At 41.7% G+C, this 17,348-nt stretch overlaps 1 protein-coding gene across 2 annotated transcripts in view; it reads right to left on the minus strand.

Annotated features, from left to right (window-relative positions):
- Positions 1–3,054: 3,054 nt before the first annotated feature.
- The window catches only part of LRIG2 (leucine rich repeats and immunoglobulin like domains 2), a 172,260-nt gene continuing 157,966 nt past the window's right edge, over positions 3,055–17,348 (minus strand). For both annotated transcript variants that reach the window (XR_011026381.1, XR_011026382.1), the window contains one exon: positions 3,055–3,312. The gene's annotated coding sequence lies outside the window, so the exon portion shown is untranslated. The remainder of the gene's footprint in view (positions 3,313–17,348) is intronic.

A 17,348-nucleotide genomic window follows, 5' to 3' on the forward strand; every position in this document is an offset into this window, starting at 1 on the left:
GGGGAGAACAGATGTAAATAGTGAACTGGGGAGGTGATCAGGAGGGGGGGGGGGGTTAAGGGCGATCTGAGGGTGTGGGCGAGTGTTTGGGGTCCCGCAAGGGGCAGATGAGGGTCTGATCTGATGGGTATGATGGGTAGTAGTGAAAGGTGGTGACAGGGGGTGATTGATGGGTGATTGATGGGTGATCAGTGGGTGATTAGAGGGGAGAACAGATGTAAATAATGCACTGGCGAGGTGATCAGGGTGGGTCTGAGGGCGATCTGAGGGTGTGGGCAGGTAATTGGGTGCCCGCAAGGGGCAGATTAGGGTCTGATCTGATGGGTAGCAGTGACAGGTGGTGACAGGGGGTGATGGGGTGATTGATAGGTGATCAGGGTGTGATTAGAGGGGAGAATAGATGCAAGCAATGCGCTGGCGAGGTGATCGGGGGGGGGTCTGAGGGCGATCTGAGGATGTGGGCGGGTGATTGGGTGCCCGCAAGGGGCAGATGAGGGTCTGATCTGATGGGTATGATGGGTAGTAGTGATAGGTGGTGACAGGGGGTGATTGATGGGTGATCAGTGGGTGATTAGAGGGGAGAACAGATGTAAATAATGCACTGGCGTGGTGATTGGGGGGGGGGGTCTGAGGTTGATGTGAGGGCGTGGGCGGGTAATTGGGTGACCGTAAGGGGAAGATTAGGGTCTGATCTGATGGGTAGCAGTGACAGGTGGTGACAGGGGGTGATTGATGGGTGATTGATGGGTGATCAGTGGGTGATTAGAGGGGAGAACAGATGTAAACAATGCACTTGGGAGGTGATCTGAGGGCAGGTCTGTGGGCGATCTGAGGGTGTGAGCGGGTGACAAGGTGCAGGTTAGGGTTTTTAGAACATCCGTTCATCCTCTCTCCCTGTCACACGGCTAGAGACTCTGTAGTGCCGGCAACCTATCACTTTTTGATTTGATAGGGTCTGATCTGATGGGTGGCAGTGACAGGTGGTGATTGATGGGTGAATGATGGGTGATTGACAGGTGATCAGTGGGTGATTACAGGGGAGAATAGATGTATACGGTACACAGAAGGGAGGGTCTGGGGGGGGTCTGGGGAGGATCTGAGGGTGTGGGGGGGGGAGATCAGAAGCCCCCAGGGGGCAGTTTAGGACCTGATCTAAAATATAGCATTGACAGATAGTGACAGGGGGTGATTGATGGGTGATTAGGGGGGTGATTGGGTGCAAACAGTGGTCTGAGGGGGTGATTAGGGGGGTCTGAGGGGTGCTGTGGGCGATCAGGGGGCAGGGAGGGCAGGATCAGTGTGCTGGTGTGCTTTTTTGTGGTGTCTAAACTAGGCATTTTACTGAAAACACTATCGATATGCAAATGGTTATTTTAGTGGATTTATCAGTTTGCATGCTTTACTCATTGTTTTCGGCAAACCAGATGATGCATCTCACTTATACTCCAGTGACCTTAAAAATGAGGATCTACAAATGCTCTAGTGTTTTCTGGCACAATGACATGAATGGAGATTTCACAAAAGAAAGGTTGCAGGGCATCAAAACATGTTTTAGTGCTGGGAACTGTCCATGTAAACTAGACCTAAAACATCTTCAGCACTCCCTGTGCAGCCATCATTACCACTGATATTATATAGGTAGAAAAAAACAACGTTTTGTAAGAAATAATACCTTTTAATGGCTAACTAATAGAGTTAAATGATGCAAGCTTTCTGGGATCTAGTCCCCTTCTTCAGGCATATTTCCAGATGTAAGCTGAAGTAAAACACTGATGCAGATAAATGGTAAACACGAAGATGACAGTTGTGCTGGTTACTGTTTATCCGTTAGGTGTCAGGTGATCAGCAGGCTGGAGCCAGTGAGTTAGTGCAACCATACATGAAATCCAGCAGGTTTCTGAAGATCATGAAGCCAAATCAATCATGTTACATAAGGTGTCATGAATCCTGTTCCACAATTTAAACCTTCTGTTAATGTCTTGAACATTTTCATAAATTTGTACTCAGAAACTTTTCTTGATTGATCATTTTTGAAGTTACCCTTAAGAACAAGTACTTTTAGATCTTGCATGCTGTGTCCTGGTTCACAGAAGTGTTGGCCCACTGGTGTGTCCATTTTACCCTCATTAATTTTAAAGTGGTGATGGTTCATTCTTGTGCGCAGTTTTTGTCCTGTTTCTCCTATATAGATTCCTCTTGAGGGGCATTTCATGCAGCGTATCATGTATACAACATTGGATGACTCGCAGGAAAATTGGTCTTGTATTTGATGATATTTCTGTGAGTTTGGTATTTGTATTTGGCTTGTGCTCAAGATATAAGGGCAGGTCTCACACCTTGTGTTATTGCAGGGTAATGTGCCTGGAGTATATGGTGTAGATAATGCACTTCTGATAATCATTTGTCTCAAATTGGGAGGTTGTCTGAAAGCAAGCAGTGGTAAATCAGGAAAAACATCCTTCAGGCGTTTGTCTTTATGGAGTATTGGTTGTAGGGCTTTTGATATCTTCCTCAGTGTCTTTAATTTTGGGTTGTAGGTTACCACAATTGGGATTCTGTTGTTTTCAGTCTTTGGGGTGTACTTCAACAGTTCCTCTCTTGATTTTAAAGTTGCTCTGTGTATTTGATCATCAACGATTTGTGGATGATATCCCTGATCTATGAATATTTTACGTAGTGACATAAGTTGTCTGTCTCTGTCCTCTGAATTAAAACATATTCGGTTATACCTCAGAGCCTGGCTGTAAACAATAGATTTTTTGGTGTGTTCCGGGTGGAAACTCTTCCATTTAAGGTAAATATGCCGGTCAGTTGGTTTACGGTATATGGATGTTTGTAAAATTCTATCTTTTATATAAATTGTGGTATCCAGGAAACTGACATGGATACCACAATTTATATACAAGATAGCATCAAAAAATCGGAATCGCATGTAGTGTAAAAGAGCTCTCAATTGAAAAAAAAAAAAACAAGTGTATTAATAATAAGCATAATTATTCATGCAATTCAATTTCTCTGCAAGGAAGACAGAAAAATAATTTATTTTGGGGCATTTATTTCAACACAGACAAGTCTGACATTTCTTGGTAAATACATATCTTTTCAGAGGCAAGACAACCTACTTCAGGGACTGTTATATTAATAGGGATTGTCTGACCTGAATGAAGTATCAGGCATCAGGTCCCATGTAGCTGTAGCGGTTCAGATAAATCACACTTCTCTTCCATCTAAATGTGTTAGACGTGCTCTGGGCTTTGCTGGCGTACTAACGATGAATACTTGATATCAATGTAATTTGATAACAAAAGGACACTGTGTGGGTATAAATAAAGGCAGGAAAAATTACACATCACTATGCAGCACAACCTCCAGACTGAATGTAATATGACATAGATAGGAAGCAGAAAAGAGACATTAAATTGCCTTTTAGAACTGGTTAATAGCAAAACTGTACATAGAGTAAGTTAAAGAAATCATTAAAGCGTAATTATTTTATAATACAGATTCAGTTTAGGAAAATATGGGCAATTTTACAGCAAAAGTACCTGTAAAATGTGCTATTTTTATACAGATATTATATTATATTGTAAAATAAGTATGCTGAAATCTGATCTTACATATAGAACTAAAATGATTGCTCATTTTACAACCGCAATTATGACTGTTAAATAAGGACTAATTGTAACCAAAAATCAAAACCTTCCTCTTTTGGGATTTTCAAACTGAAAAATGATTGGTATTCACAGGGAATGTACACATTTTTGATTTCCAAAACACAAATAAATTAGTTTACTTTGGATGAATCAATAGATTTTGGACATGTCCCTATTGGAATCTGGTATAGATTTATCAAAACTAGTGCCAAAAAAGTTTGAGTTACAATGGTACAAAGTGGGATATTTTGGGCAGTAGAATCTGCATATTTCCACACGGGCATGAAGATAAGATTTGCATATATCCGTGGAACCCATCATGGGAAACCGTTTAAAGATAATTTATTGCAAATACCTTCTGTTTTCAGAAGGCAAAATTATATTTTGCATTTCTTGTTTAGTAAGAAGGCTTTTTGGTCTTTTGTAGCCCCTTAACCTCCTTGCCGGTTATCCCGAGCTCAGCTCGGGGTAACCTGCGCAGGAGGATTTCTCAGGCCCCGCTGGGCCGATTTGCACAATTTTTTTTTGTTACAAGCAGCTAGCACTTTGCTTGCTGCTTGTAACTTCCGATCGCTGCTGCTCGCCGCCGATCCGCCGTGCCGCCTCCCCCCCCCTTCCCCCCCCGCAGACCCCTGCGCAGCCTGGCCAATCAGGGCCAGGCAGCGCTGAGGGGTGGATCGGGATTCCCTATGACGTCCCGACGTTGATGACATCGGTGACGTCATCCCGCCCCGTCGCCATGGATGGGATTTCCTGCTTACTCTGATCGCCGGAAGTGATCGGAGTGGCTGAAGAGCTGCCGCTGCTCAGCGGCTATCATGTAGCGAGCCCTGGGCTCGCTACATGATTTTAAAAAAAAAACTGCTGCGCTGCCTCCTTGCCGGGGGAATTAGACCGGCAAGGAGGTTAAACATGACATATATGTTTTTTATTTCTAGGTTAGCATGGGTAAGTGGATAAATACTAGTTCTACTTACATAACAGATGTATTGCACTGTCCACATTATGATTCCTGTGAATTTTATAAAGGAAAAGCAGAAAATCCTATTCTACACACTTTCCATCTTGGTTAACTTTGAATGAAGCTAATTCTGACATAATTCCTCTCTCACTCTTTTTTTTCTCCTCTTGCTAATTGTGTATTTGTTACCCACCCTCCTCCCAGAGTCTTCAGACATTCCCACTGAGGTCTATACTAGGAAATGCACTGTCTTATGTCATTAGAAGGAGGGGGGAATAAAGGGAAGATGAGGAATATACAGGCCCGGATTTACCTCAAAGAAGCCTATAGGCACAGATGTCCTTAGACCTCACCATCCATGGAACTACAAACCCCCTCAGAACTGCACTGCAAGTGTGCTGGCTAGCCCAGCTGTCATTCCCCCTTACTTTCTTGCATGTCATAGGTAGCGGCATGTGTCCCTAAGTATTAGGTGTAAGGATCCCTCCTGTAGCGTGTTCTGTCCGTTGCAGTGGAGCTGCAAACAGACAGTTCTGGCTTATCTGCTTGCATTCGGTTGTGCATTCGCAATAAGTCTCATTGTCATTTGCAATCGCTCTGCAGTTCTGGGCAGCTCAGGATGCTGTCATCATTCCACCAATTGCTTGTTGCAGCTGAGCTGCGGCCAGATAGCCCTGGATTTCCTGCATGCATGTTGTTACATAATACTACATGTATTTCTTATGGGAGTCCTTTGCATTCACAGCCAGCTAGCAAATGGTAATCAAACCAGCTCAGGATTGAATGATTACCATTCAGCTGTGTGGGAATTTGCATACCTGCATCCATTGACTGATGCCAGCATAAAAGTCTGCCTCCCATTTCATACCCGCCCCGACATAGCTCTCTGAGTTGTCGTTGGGTCTATGCTGTGAAAGTTGTTATTGTAAATGTATAATGCCTTGCTCTGTAATGTCATGTCTGCTGGACGTTTGCTGACCTGCGGGGGTCAGTGAAGTCCTTCTGATCCTGATAGTTAGATTCTGCCAGCACCACGTTGGTGACTGGTAGTATTCCTTTTAGCCTTGTTCTTGAGGACGAACTATAGCAGCAGTTGCCATTAGTTTATTCCTACCTGTTAGTTTTGTCTATCTCAGTGTGAGTGTTGCCGTCACAGAAACAGCGACTAGATTGGCTGAGCATTCCGTCTGTCTGTAGTCTTTCTTGTTAACTGTCATTACTTGTGCTTTAGCTAGTGAGCAATTGTATTATTGTTATATTGTATTGTGTACCGACCTTTGCCCGCTTCTCGACTACGAATCTGCCTAATCCTTCCAATACGACTGACATCTGAATTAACGTGTATGACCCAAGCCTGTTACTGACTACGTCTGTTGTGTATTGTATCACATAGCATCTAGCCTGATAGGTGGCCCAGAGCTGCAGTTGCTCTGAGCAATCTTGCTCCCTTGTCCTTACTCCAGTTTCCATCTGTGGAACCTCTTCCATTATCCAGCTACTTAGCCTTGTTGCGCTGAGTTGTCAGTAAGTATGACCCCCCAGCATTACATTAGGTAGCCAGAGGTACCCTCAAAATTAAGTAGCTAGCAGTGCCCCCAAGTATTATGTAGCTAGAAGAACCTCAGTATCAAATAGGTAGAGGTGCCCCTGACTGAAGGGTTATCTTGTCAGTGGAATGCAGAGAGCAGGGTGAGTAACCTCTCATTTACACTTTCATCAGGACTCTGCACAAGGAAGGAGGGAGGCGCTCTGGGAGGGGAGTGAGCGGCCTTTCCATCACGTGCCTACAGTGCCTTATGGTAGTGACTGAAAGTGATTGACATCTGCCTGTCATTGGAACTATCTGTAATTAATAATACCTGACAGTCATCTACATACAGTGGCTTGCAAAAGCATTCGGCCCCCTTGAAGTTTTCCACATTTTGTCATATTACTGCCACAAACATAGTTACATAGTTACATAGTTATTTTGGTTGAAAAAAGACATATGTCCATCGAGTTCAAGCAGTACAAAGTAAAACTCCAGCCTGTTCCCTCACATATCCCTGTTGATCCAGAGGAAGGCGAAAAAACCCTTACAAGGCATGGTCCAATTAGCCCCAAAAGGGAAAAATTCCTTCCCGACTCCAGATGGCAATCAGATAAAATCCCTGGATCAACATAATTAGGCATTACCTAGTAATTGTAGCCATGGATGTCTTTCAACGCAAGGAAAGAATCTAAGCCCCCTTTAAATGCAGGTATAGAGTTTGCCATAACGACTTCCTGTGGCAATGCATTCCACATCTTAATCACTCTTACTGTAAAGAACCCTTTCCTAAATAAATGGCTAAAACGTTTTTCCTCCATGCGCAGATCATGAATTAATTTTATTGGAATTCCATGTGAAAGACCAATACAAAGTGATGTACACATGAGAAGTGGAACGAAAATCATACAGGATTCCAAACAATTTTTACAAATAAATAACTGCAAAGGGGGTGTGTGCGTAATTATTCAGCCCCCTTTGGTCTGAGTTCAGTCAGTTGCCCATAGACATTGCCTGATAAGTGCTAATGACTAAATAGAGTGCACCTGTGTGTAATCTGTCAGTACAAATACAGCTGCTCTGTGACGACCTCAGAGGTTGTCTAAGAGAATATTGGGTTCAACAACACCATGAAATCCAAAGAACACACCAGCCATGTCAGGGATAAAGTTATTGAGAAATGTAAAGCACACTTAGGCTACAAAAAGATTTCCAAAGCCTTGAACATCCCACGGAGCACTTTTCACGCGATCATTCAGAAATGGAAGGAGTATGGCACAACTGTAAACCTACCAAGACAAGGCCGTCCACCTAAACTCACAGGCCGAACAAGGAGAGCGCTGATCAGAAATGCAGTCAAGAGGCCCATGATGACTCTGGACGAGCTGCAGAGATCTATAGCTCAGGTGGTGGAATCTGTCCATAGGACAACTATTAGTCGTGCACTGCACAAAGTTGGCCTTTATGGAAGAGTGGCAAGTAGAAAGCCATTGTTAACAGAAAAGCATAAGAAGTCCCGTTTGCAGTTTGCCACAAGCCATGTGGGGGACACAACAAACATGTGGAAGAAGGTGCTCTGGTCTGATGAGACCAAAATTGAACTTTTTGGCCAAAATACATAACGCTATGTGTGGTGGAAAACGAACACTGCACATCACTCTGAACACACCATCCCCACTGTCAAATATGGTGGTGCAGCATCATGCTCTGGGAGTGCTTCTCTTCAGCAGGGACAGGGACGCTGGTCAGAGTTGATGGGAAGATGGATGGAGCCAAATACAGGGCAATCTTGGAAGAAAACCTCTTGGAGTCTGCAAAAGACTTGAGACTGGGGCGGAGGTTCACCTTCAAGCAGGACAACGACCCTAAACATAAAGCCAGGGCAACATTGAAATGTTTTAAAACAAAACCTATCCATGTGTTAGAATGGCCCAGTAAAAGTCCAGATCTAAATCCAATCGAGAATCTGTGGCAAGATCTGAAAACTGCTGTTCACAAATGCTGTCCATCTAATCTGACTGAGCTGGAGCTGTTTTGCAAAGAAGAATGGGCAAGGATTTCAGTCTCTAGATGTGCAAAGCTGGTAGCGACATACCCTAAAAGACTGGCAGCTGTAATTGCAGCAAAAGGTGGTTCTACAAAGTATTGACTCAGGGGGCTGAATAATTACGCACACCCCACGTTGCAGTTATTTATTTGTAAAAAAAAAATTCGAATCATGTATGATTTTTGTTCCACTTCTCACATGTACACCACTTTGTATTGGTCTTTCATGTGGAATTCCAATAAAATTGATTTATGTTTGTGGCAGTAATGTGACAAAATGTGGAAAACTTCAAGGGGGCCGAATACTTTTGCAAGCCACTGTATCTATATCACTGATAATTGCTATTGGTAACGCCTGCATGTTATTGGTATTTGTTTTAGTTCTACCTGTCACTGGAAATTACAGGCAGATCGTATATATTGTATTTTCAACAACATTAAAAAATACCCAACATTTATGGTTACAAATTTAGCTTAATCTGTATGTTTCACCCAGTCATGATCCTATGGCAAGCAGCAAATTTAGCTATGGCACAGACCACATCCTTCAACCTTTATGACAAGTACAACTTCCTACTACTATAGATATGAAGTGCAGCATCATGTCATTCAGAAGTTTTGAATCAGTATGATATCATTTATTGGCAAACTTAAAAAGAGTAAGATTTCATCTAATAAGCCTTCTTCAGACCCATGTATGCTGACAAAATGTTAGAACAGACAGCTTATATACATCCAACATTAGATGGCGGTACAGGTACTTTTTTTGTAGATATAAATGAATGTTATTCAGATGCCTGAATTACAACACCAGAAGGGTCTTGCAAGGATGTTTGCTAATTATTATTTGATATCAGTCATATATAGCAAGCGTAAGCATAATGGCCCCCATAAATAAGTGCAACCTTTGATGTCCCCATTGAAAAAGTGTAGTGTCATGCTCCCTATGTAAAGCAAGGTCTGCCTCATTCCCCTCACATATACAGTGAGTGCAGCCCCATATACCCCCATATATAGCAACATTACCCTTGTTTTCCAAATATAAAACAAACACATGCATCATGTGCATGCCCCCTCTTACCATGCCTTATGCAGAGTAATGCAGGGAAGTGTTGAATCTATATAGGTATCTGATAAGATGCCCACTTCACCATAGCTTATGATGTGCCGATAGTGTCACAGACTTGAAAGGTGAACCACAGAAGAGAACTGAACATTTCATCAAGTAGCTGTACAAATTCAGCACTTCCAGTACAGTGGTTAAGTGGCTAGCACTCAGGTCCTATGTCCTAAGACACTGTGTGTTCTCACTGTGTCTCTGTGGGTTTCATCTGGGTCCTTCCATGTTTCCACATATCCCAAAAACATATTGGTAGATTAATTGGCTTCCCTCAAGACTGGCCCTAGATTATGGATATAAGGATTTTGTTTGTTAGCTCCTCCGAGGGACTGTTAGTGACGTGAACTACTCAGTGTACCCTGAAAAGCACTGCAGAAGAAAATAGTATTATATAAATGCATAATAATAATAATAGTAAGTAGAAGAGTACCAGCTGTCAAAGGATCAAATGACTATACTAATTAGCACTTCCCAGGGCTACTCTGTATGGCTTTTTGGCATGCTCCTATATGTACCTTGCATTGGGTATGTAGACTTTGCATGTCTCATTATTTTTCTGTCTTTAAAACCATTCCTAGAGTGGTGACTCTTATAACAGCATTTTGGACTTAAAGAGACACTGAAGCGGAAAAAAAAAAATTATGATATAATGATTTGTATGTGTAGTACAGCTAATAAATAAAAAATTAGGAGCAGAGACATAACGAGAAATAAAAAAAAACACTATATAACTGAAAATAAAAATATGAGTATATTTTCTTTGCTACTAATGTTCTAGTAATTATCCAAACTACACAACCAATTGATTATATCATAATTTTTTTTTCGCTTCAGTGTCTCTTTAACTACTTTGGCCTCCTGGACGTATTAGCTACGCCCAGGAGGCCATGTGCGCTGCCGCGCGCCCCCGCGGCTGATCGCGTGCGTGCACGCGCACTCCCGGCCCGCGGTTCGCTAGCCAGGCAATCAGTGAATCGGGCTGTGGAGCCCGATCACTGATTGCTCTCCCCCCGAGAAAAACCGTCAGCTTCCCACGGAAGCTGAGGTTTTTCTGTTCCTATTTCACCCGACGTCACTCTAAGCGTCCGTGTTATGCTTAGAGTGACGTTATTGTAAACAAACTCATGGCTGCCATTTTGTGGCCAAAAAGGTAACTGCAGGAAAATGCAAAAAAAATTTAAAAAATAGACCAATATGTCCTAAAAAAAATTGGTTTGCATCCCACCCGCCCAAAAATACCCACATAAAATGTTTAATAATAATAAAAAAAAAAAATACAATTAAAAAAAAAAAAAACCACATAAATATTTACCTAAGGGTCTAAACTTTTTAAATATCTATGTAAACATGAAATATTTATATATTTTATTTAATTATAAGCTTGTAAATAGTGATGGATGCAAAAGGGAGAAAATGCACTTTTATTTCCAAGTAAAATATTGTCGCCATACATTGTGATAGGAACATAATTTAAACGGTGTAATAACCGGGAGAAATGGGCACATACAATACGTGAGTTTTAATTGTGGAGGCATGTATTATTTTAAAACTATAATGGCCGAAAACTGAGAAATAATGCATTTTTTCTGTTTTTTCCTTATTCTTCCTGTTAAAATGCATTTACAGTAAAGTGGCTCTTAGCAAAATGTACCCCCCCAAAGAAAGCCTAATTGGTGGCGGAAAAAAACGAGACATAGATCAGTTCATTGTGATAAGTAGTGATAAAGTTATAGGCTAATGAATGGGAGGTGAACATTGCTCGGAAGCATAAAGTGAAAACGACTGAAGGCTGAAGTGGTTAAGCTTGCAATGAACCAGATTCTGAACTGTGCTATGGAAGCCAAACTAACTGAAGTATTTTTATATTTAATTATGTTTAATTTTATGTTTTGAATGTTCTTGTTTTTTAATACTTTTTTCTTTTCTTTTTGTTCTATTTGAATATTATTAAATTGAATCTCTAAGGAACATAACATAACATGACTCTTGGGTTTTTGGATTAGTTCCCACTAGACTGCTGATAAAAACTAGCATTGTATGGTTAGAGTAGGACTCACCAGATCGGGGACACTTTGGCGCAGTTGGTGAGCTTAAGCGCGTTAAAGCATAACCAAGAGCCCCTGTCACTGTTTTTCCTGTTGTGTGCTGCAGCCCCTCTGTATGTTATATATATTTCTTGTGGGGATTGGGGTCTCCACTGCTGCGTGCATACTTTGCAAAAAAATTGCATTAAAAGTTGGTTTGTGCTGCTCACCCCTTGATAATTGATTATAATTTTCCCCTTGTGAACCTGCATAACCACGCTCACCTCTAGCACAGTTAAGCATATAAATTAGTGCATTGCACATGTCCAGAGAGTTCGTTTGGTAGCTAGTGGAAGGTGAGGTGTTTTTAATTTCCTTTTCTCCCATTTAGTTGACTCTTGGGTTTTTGGATTAGTTCCCACTAGACTGCTGATAAAAACTAGCATTGTATGGTTAGAGTAGGACTCACCAGATCGGGGACACTTTGGCGCAGTTGGTGAGCTTAAGCGCGTTAAAGCGTAACCAAGAGCCCCTGTCACTGTTTTTCCTGTTGTGTGCTGCAGCCCCTCTGTATGTTATATATATTTCTTGTGGGGATTGGGGTCTCCACTGCTGCATGCATACTTTGCAAAAAAAATTGCATTAAAAGTTGGTTTGTGCTGCTCACCCCTTGATAATTGATTGTATCTCAAAGGCTCAACACACACCATACAATCTAGGTTGTTCAATCTTACCACTTTCATGTAGTATAAGAGCTTATCCAATCAATCATCCAAGGTATTTTCAATCTGTTGGCCCTTATACTACATAGATTTGGTAAATCTGTACAACCAAGATTGTATGGTGTGTATTGAGCCTAAGGAAGCTACTTTTGTTGTAAAACTTGTGACGTTCCTGCCTGTTATGGGAGTGAATGATATATATATTATACTGTACCTTCCTAAAGGTCAGAATCAACAAACATGAAACACATTAGATCATAAAATATGAACAACCATTCTGCCTATATTGCCCCTTTCTTTAGCACTTCCTGTTTGTTACACTTTTTGATATTGATATCTATTCAAATTCTTAAGAATCTGGTATGTGTACAGATGTTGAAAAATGTGGCATGGCATATCTGCATCATAAATCACCAGCACCAGAAGTCTTAACATTTCTTCCTGTAAAACTGGACAAGACCTGATGGAGAAGTAAAGTCCTGTGTGTTGAGTAGAAACTTTCACTACTTGACACACTCACAATTCTTATAGCCAATTACTTTGCTGGCAAATGTCAGGTCAGAAAGTTTGATTATGTAGTAGGATAATTGGATGTAGGAACAGGGTAGAGATATTGTATAGAGTTCTATGGCATAAGTAAATATTATTTTATGCAGGGTGCAACTTGATAGAAGAGCTAGTATGATCCAAAACCTCATTTTTTTTACCTGTAAATGACATTACATTTTTTTTTAACAAAAACTTTTGCTATTATTGTTATAGTGCCAACCAAAATGGACTGGCATTCAACATCCTGGCTGACCTGGTGATGTGGACAGGAGAGTTCTAGGCACTGCTAACTCAGTGTATCCCAGCATCTTTTCATTATTCTGTATGAGAGTGTACTTTTTCCATTTTACTGATTAGATAGTCTCTGACCTCTCATCCTCATGGTATAGTTGCATTTTAGATGTGTCACTTTTGCTAATGAAGTTAATAATTCATCAGTAGATGCAGGCAATAAAGACTTAATTGTCTGGATAAAAATGCTGGACTGGTGGCAATGCAAACCACTTAACCCTCCTGGCGGTCTAATGTATTCCGCCAGGAGGCAGCGCAGCATCCCCCTGCCCGCTTCGATCGCCTTCGGCGATCTCCGATCAGGAAATCCCGTTTAAGGAACGGGATTTCCTGGAGGGCTTCCCCCGTCGCCATGGCGATGGGGTGGGATGACGTCACTGACGTCATTGGGAGTCCCGATCCACCCCTCAGCGCTGCCTGGCACTGATTGGCCAGGCAGCGCACGGGGCCTGGGGGGGGGGCGCGCAGCGCGACGGATAGCGGCGATCGAGCGCGGGGCAGCGGCGATCAGGGTGCTGAAGCAGCTAGCAAAGTGCTAGCTGCGTGCAGCAAAAAAAAAAATTAAGCAAATCGGCCCAGCAGGGCCTGAGAAAACCTCCTGCGCGGCTTTTACCGCCAGGAAGGTTAAGGACCGGGCTCACTTTCAGCTTTCTGTGCTGAGTGGTCTCTACAGCTTACAGCACAGATCGTAATTGAGCCAGGGCGAACAGACTTCCCCCCTTTTCTCCCCACTAGGGGGATGTCCTGCAGGGGGGGTCTAATCGCCGCCGGCTATTATGGATCAGCGGGGGGGGCTACTCAAAGCCCCCCTCCTCAGCGATTTCCGCCCTCCCTCTACTGCAGCAGCGCCGTATGATGTAAACAGCGGGGATTTCTTCCCTGCGTGTTTACATTACGAGTGCGAGCTGCGAGCATTTGGCAAGGGTTGATGGGTTGCTACTCCTAGTGGAAAGGTGACTACTTTGCTGCATGTGACCAGGTTGCTGCTCCTAATATTGTCCCACCTGTAACAGGCATAACAGGTGATGCTGCAATGTGGAAATGAGACATCCTAAGGTTAAGATTGACATTGAACTTCCAGATTTTCTTATATTACCCAGGTCTAGGCAAAACCGAAAAAGGAAAGTAAAGTAGAGTAACTGACACAGCCATCTATTTACTTATGTAAGCTTTAGCAGGTTTAACATATTAGGCTAAGATCACAATGTGCTAGCCACACTATATTCATATTACAGGTACAGGTGCACTGTATCTCTCTGGGGACCACTACAGGACCTGCTGCCTCTGTACAGAATATTACTGACACATGCATGCTCTGTCTGCTGCTTAGTCCATCAAAATGCACAAAGGGTTTAAATTCATGGACTCTTATGATGCTCCGAAGTGATTACCTAATGCGTCATTTTTACTTCTTACTGTATATTGTTTTTCTTTACAATTTGTGTTGAATTGACTCAACTCTCACGTTGTTAGAGAGTTTAGAGTTATTTTCACAACTCTATTTGTTATATACTTAACCAGTTCACCCCCAAGGGTTTTTACTCTAACGGACCAGAGCAATTTTTACTTGTCAGTGCTCCTCCCTTTTATTCCCTAATAACTTTATTACTACTTATCACAAGAAAATGATCTATACCTCGTTTTTTTCGCCACCAATAAGGCTTTCTGTGGGTAGTACATTTTGCGAAGAATTTTTTTTATCCTAAATGCGTTTTAATGGGAAAAAAACAAAAAAAATGAAAAAAAATAATTATTACTCCATTTTCAGCCATTATAGTTTTAAAATTAAACATTCTCGTCTGGTAAAAACAAACACCGTTTGTTTGCCCAGTTGTCCCGATTATTGAACCGTTTAAATTATGTCCCTATCACAATGTATGGCGACAATATATTATTTTGAAATATAGGTGTTATTTTTCTGTTTTGTTTTTTTTGTTCTGGCCATAATTACCGCGTACGTTAAAAAGGGGCGCTGGGAAAAAAGGGCGCCGGGTTTTTAACGATAAGCATGGATAACGTTTAAAAATGTATTGTACTGTATTTCGTTTAAAATTAATGTTTTTTAAAGTTATAAATCATTAAATAATGTGCATTAAATCGGCAATTGTAAAAACGTTAATCTTTCGTTTAAATACTGAAACGTATAATAACGTTTTAAAAAAAAAATTACTAAGTAACCCTCCCTGTACCTACCCCTAACCCCTAGACCCCCCTGTTGATGCCTAAACCTAAGACCCCCCCTGTTGGTGCCTAAGTAACCCTCCCTGTACCTACCCCTAACCCCTAGACCCCCCTGTTAGTGCCTAAACCTAAGACCCCCCTGTTGGTGCCTAAACCTAAGACCCCCCTGTTGGTGCCTAAACCTAAGACCCCCCTGTTGGTGCCTAAACCTAAGACCCCCTGTTGGTGCCTAAACCTAAGACCCCCCTGTTGGTGCCTAAACCTAAGACCCCCCTTTTGGTGCCTAAACCTAAGACCCCCTGTTGGTGCCTAAACCTAAGACCCCCCTGTTGGTGCCTAAACCTAAGACCCCCCTGTTGGTGCCTAAACCTAAGACCCCCCTGTTGGTTTTTTCGTTTAAAAATAATGTTAAAAAAAAAATGTACTGTTTTTCGTTTAAAAATAATGTTTGAAAAAAAATATTGTACTGTTTTTCGTTTAAAAATAATATTTAAAAATGTATAAATCATTAAATAATGTGTAATCATGAGAAGCAGTAATAAAACATTAAGTCTCCGGGCGCCGCTTTTAAAACGTTATTTTTCTCCGGCGCCCTTTTTTCCTATCGTTTTTGTCCACTAGCCTCATATTTGTCCACTAGCCTCAGGCGCCCGAATTTACTGTTACCATAATTACCAGCCCCTATGTAATAAATTAAAATTAATTTTCCCCCATAAAATATAGATTAAAAAAAGCCGAGTCTCTAAGGCAACTATTTATTTATTTATTTTAAACGGATTTTTATTTACAAGTGTTTTTTTTTGGGGGGGGGGGGGGGGTGGGGAGGGGGTTGGAAGTGTAATTTTATTAATTTTATTAATAGTGTGTATGTACTTGTATATGTATGTGTAATATACTTTTTGGCCACAAGATGGCGCTAGTGAACACTCTCCCGTATAGGAAGTGATCACTTTTTTTTTTTTACACTTTATTAAACTGTAACAGTTCCTGTTTTTATGAATGGACGCGGCCGCTGTTTGCGGTCGCGTCCATTCACTCCAGGCAGTGTGATTGGGTAGAGGACCGCTAGGTCCTCTTCCCCAATCACTTAGCACGGGATCCCGACGGTAATGGCGCATACACATGCGGAGCGGCGGCGGGAAAGCACGAACGTATTAAAACGTCATGTTGCCATTAACAGGCAAAAGCATGACGTTTTAATACGATACATTGCCATTAAATGGTTAAATTGAATAAAAAATATATGATTTAAAAAAATGCACAAAGGGACACGGTAAATGGATGCGAGAGGGATATGGAGGCCTGGCTATCCTCATCATCTTCTGCCTCTAATACTTTTAGCCATAGTCCCAGAACAAGCATGCAGCAGATCAGGTATTTCTGACATTAATGTCAGACCTGATAAGATTAGCTGCATGCTTGTTTCTGGTGTTATTGAGACACTACTGCAGCCAAACAGATCAGCAGGCCTGCTAGGCAACTGGTATCATTTATAAGGAAATAAATATGGCAGCCTCCATATCCATCTTGCTTCAGTTGTCCTGTAAGAAAATATTGAATGAGTCACTGATGCCCACTACCCCACTATACAATTTCCTACAGTTAGGTACAGCCATTACATAGCAGGTAATGGCTGGTAAGATCTGGCTCAGTCACGTGTCATATAGTTTTGTGACTGAAATGTGCGGAGAAGACAAAAAAAAAAAAAAACACAAAGTGAAGGACCCCTTTAATTATTGGCTGCCAAAAATTTACCAAAGCTGATTACTATTTATCCAGACAGAGTCCCGGCAGATGTCACCATATCCCATTCCCAATCAGTCAATTTGAACTTAATTGCTAAAGGAAACTCTCTTTCTAAAATAATAGCAAAAACTTTACTGGTTCTACTGTGTATGAACAATATTTCCATGATTATCATCTTGTAATGCTTTTATGCCTCGCCGTCCGCTCTCAGCAGCTAGAGTTCAGCAGCTAGAACAGAAGCATGTGCACAGACACGGAATATAAATCAGAGTTATGAAAGCATTTGGACTCTGTCATAATGAGATATACGCTGTGCTGGAAATCAATAGACGACAAAGGTGCCTAATACTGATTTGCTTCCCAAGGTGTGCGTGCAAATCCCAGTTTTCAGTTTATATATGGCACTTAGTGTGTGCTACTTCATATAAGATGTTTATTTACATCAATAAGCACTGCTGACAAATGATAGGATCTGGTCGACTAGGCAGATAAATGCTTGTTTTCAAGCAAATACTATGTCTATAGGG

This window comes from Hyperolius riggenbachi, chromosome 2 (assembly GCF_040937935.1).
Source record: "Hyperolius riggenbachi isolate aHypRig1 chromosome 2, aHypRig1.pri, whole genome shotgun sequence".
NCBI lineage: Eukaryota > Metazoa > Chordata > Amphibia > Anura > Hyperoliidae > Hyperolius > Hyperolius riggenbachi.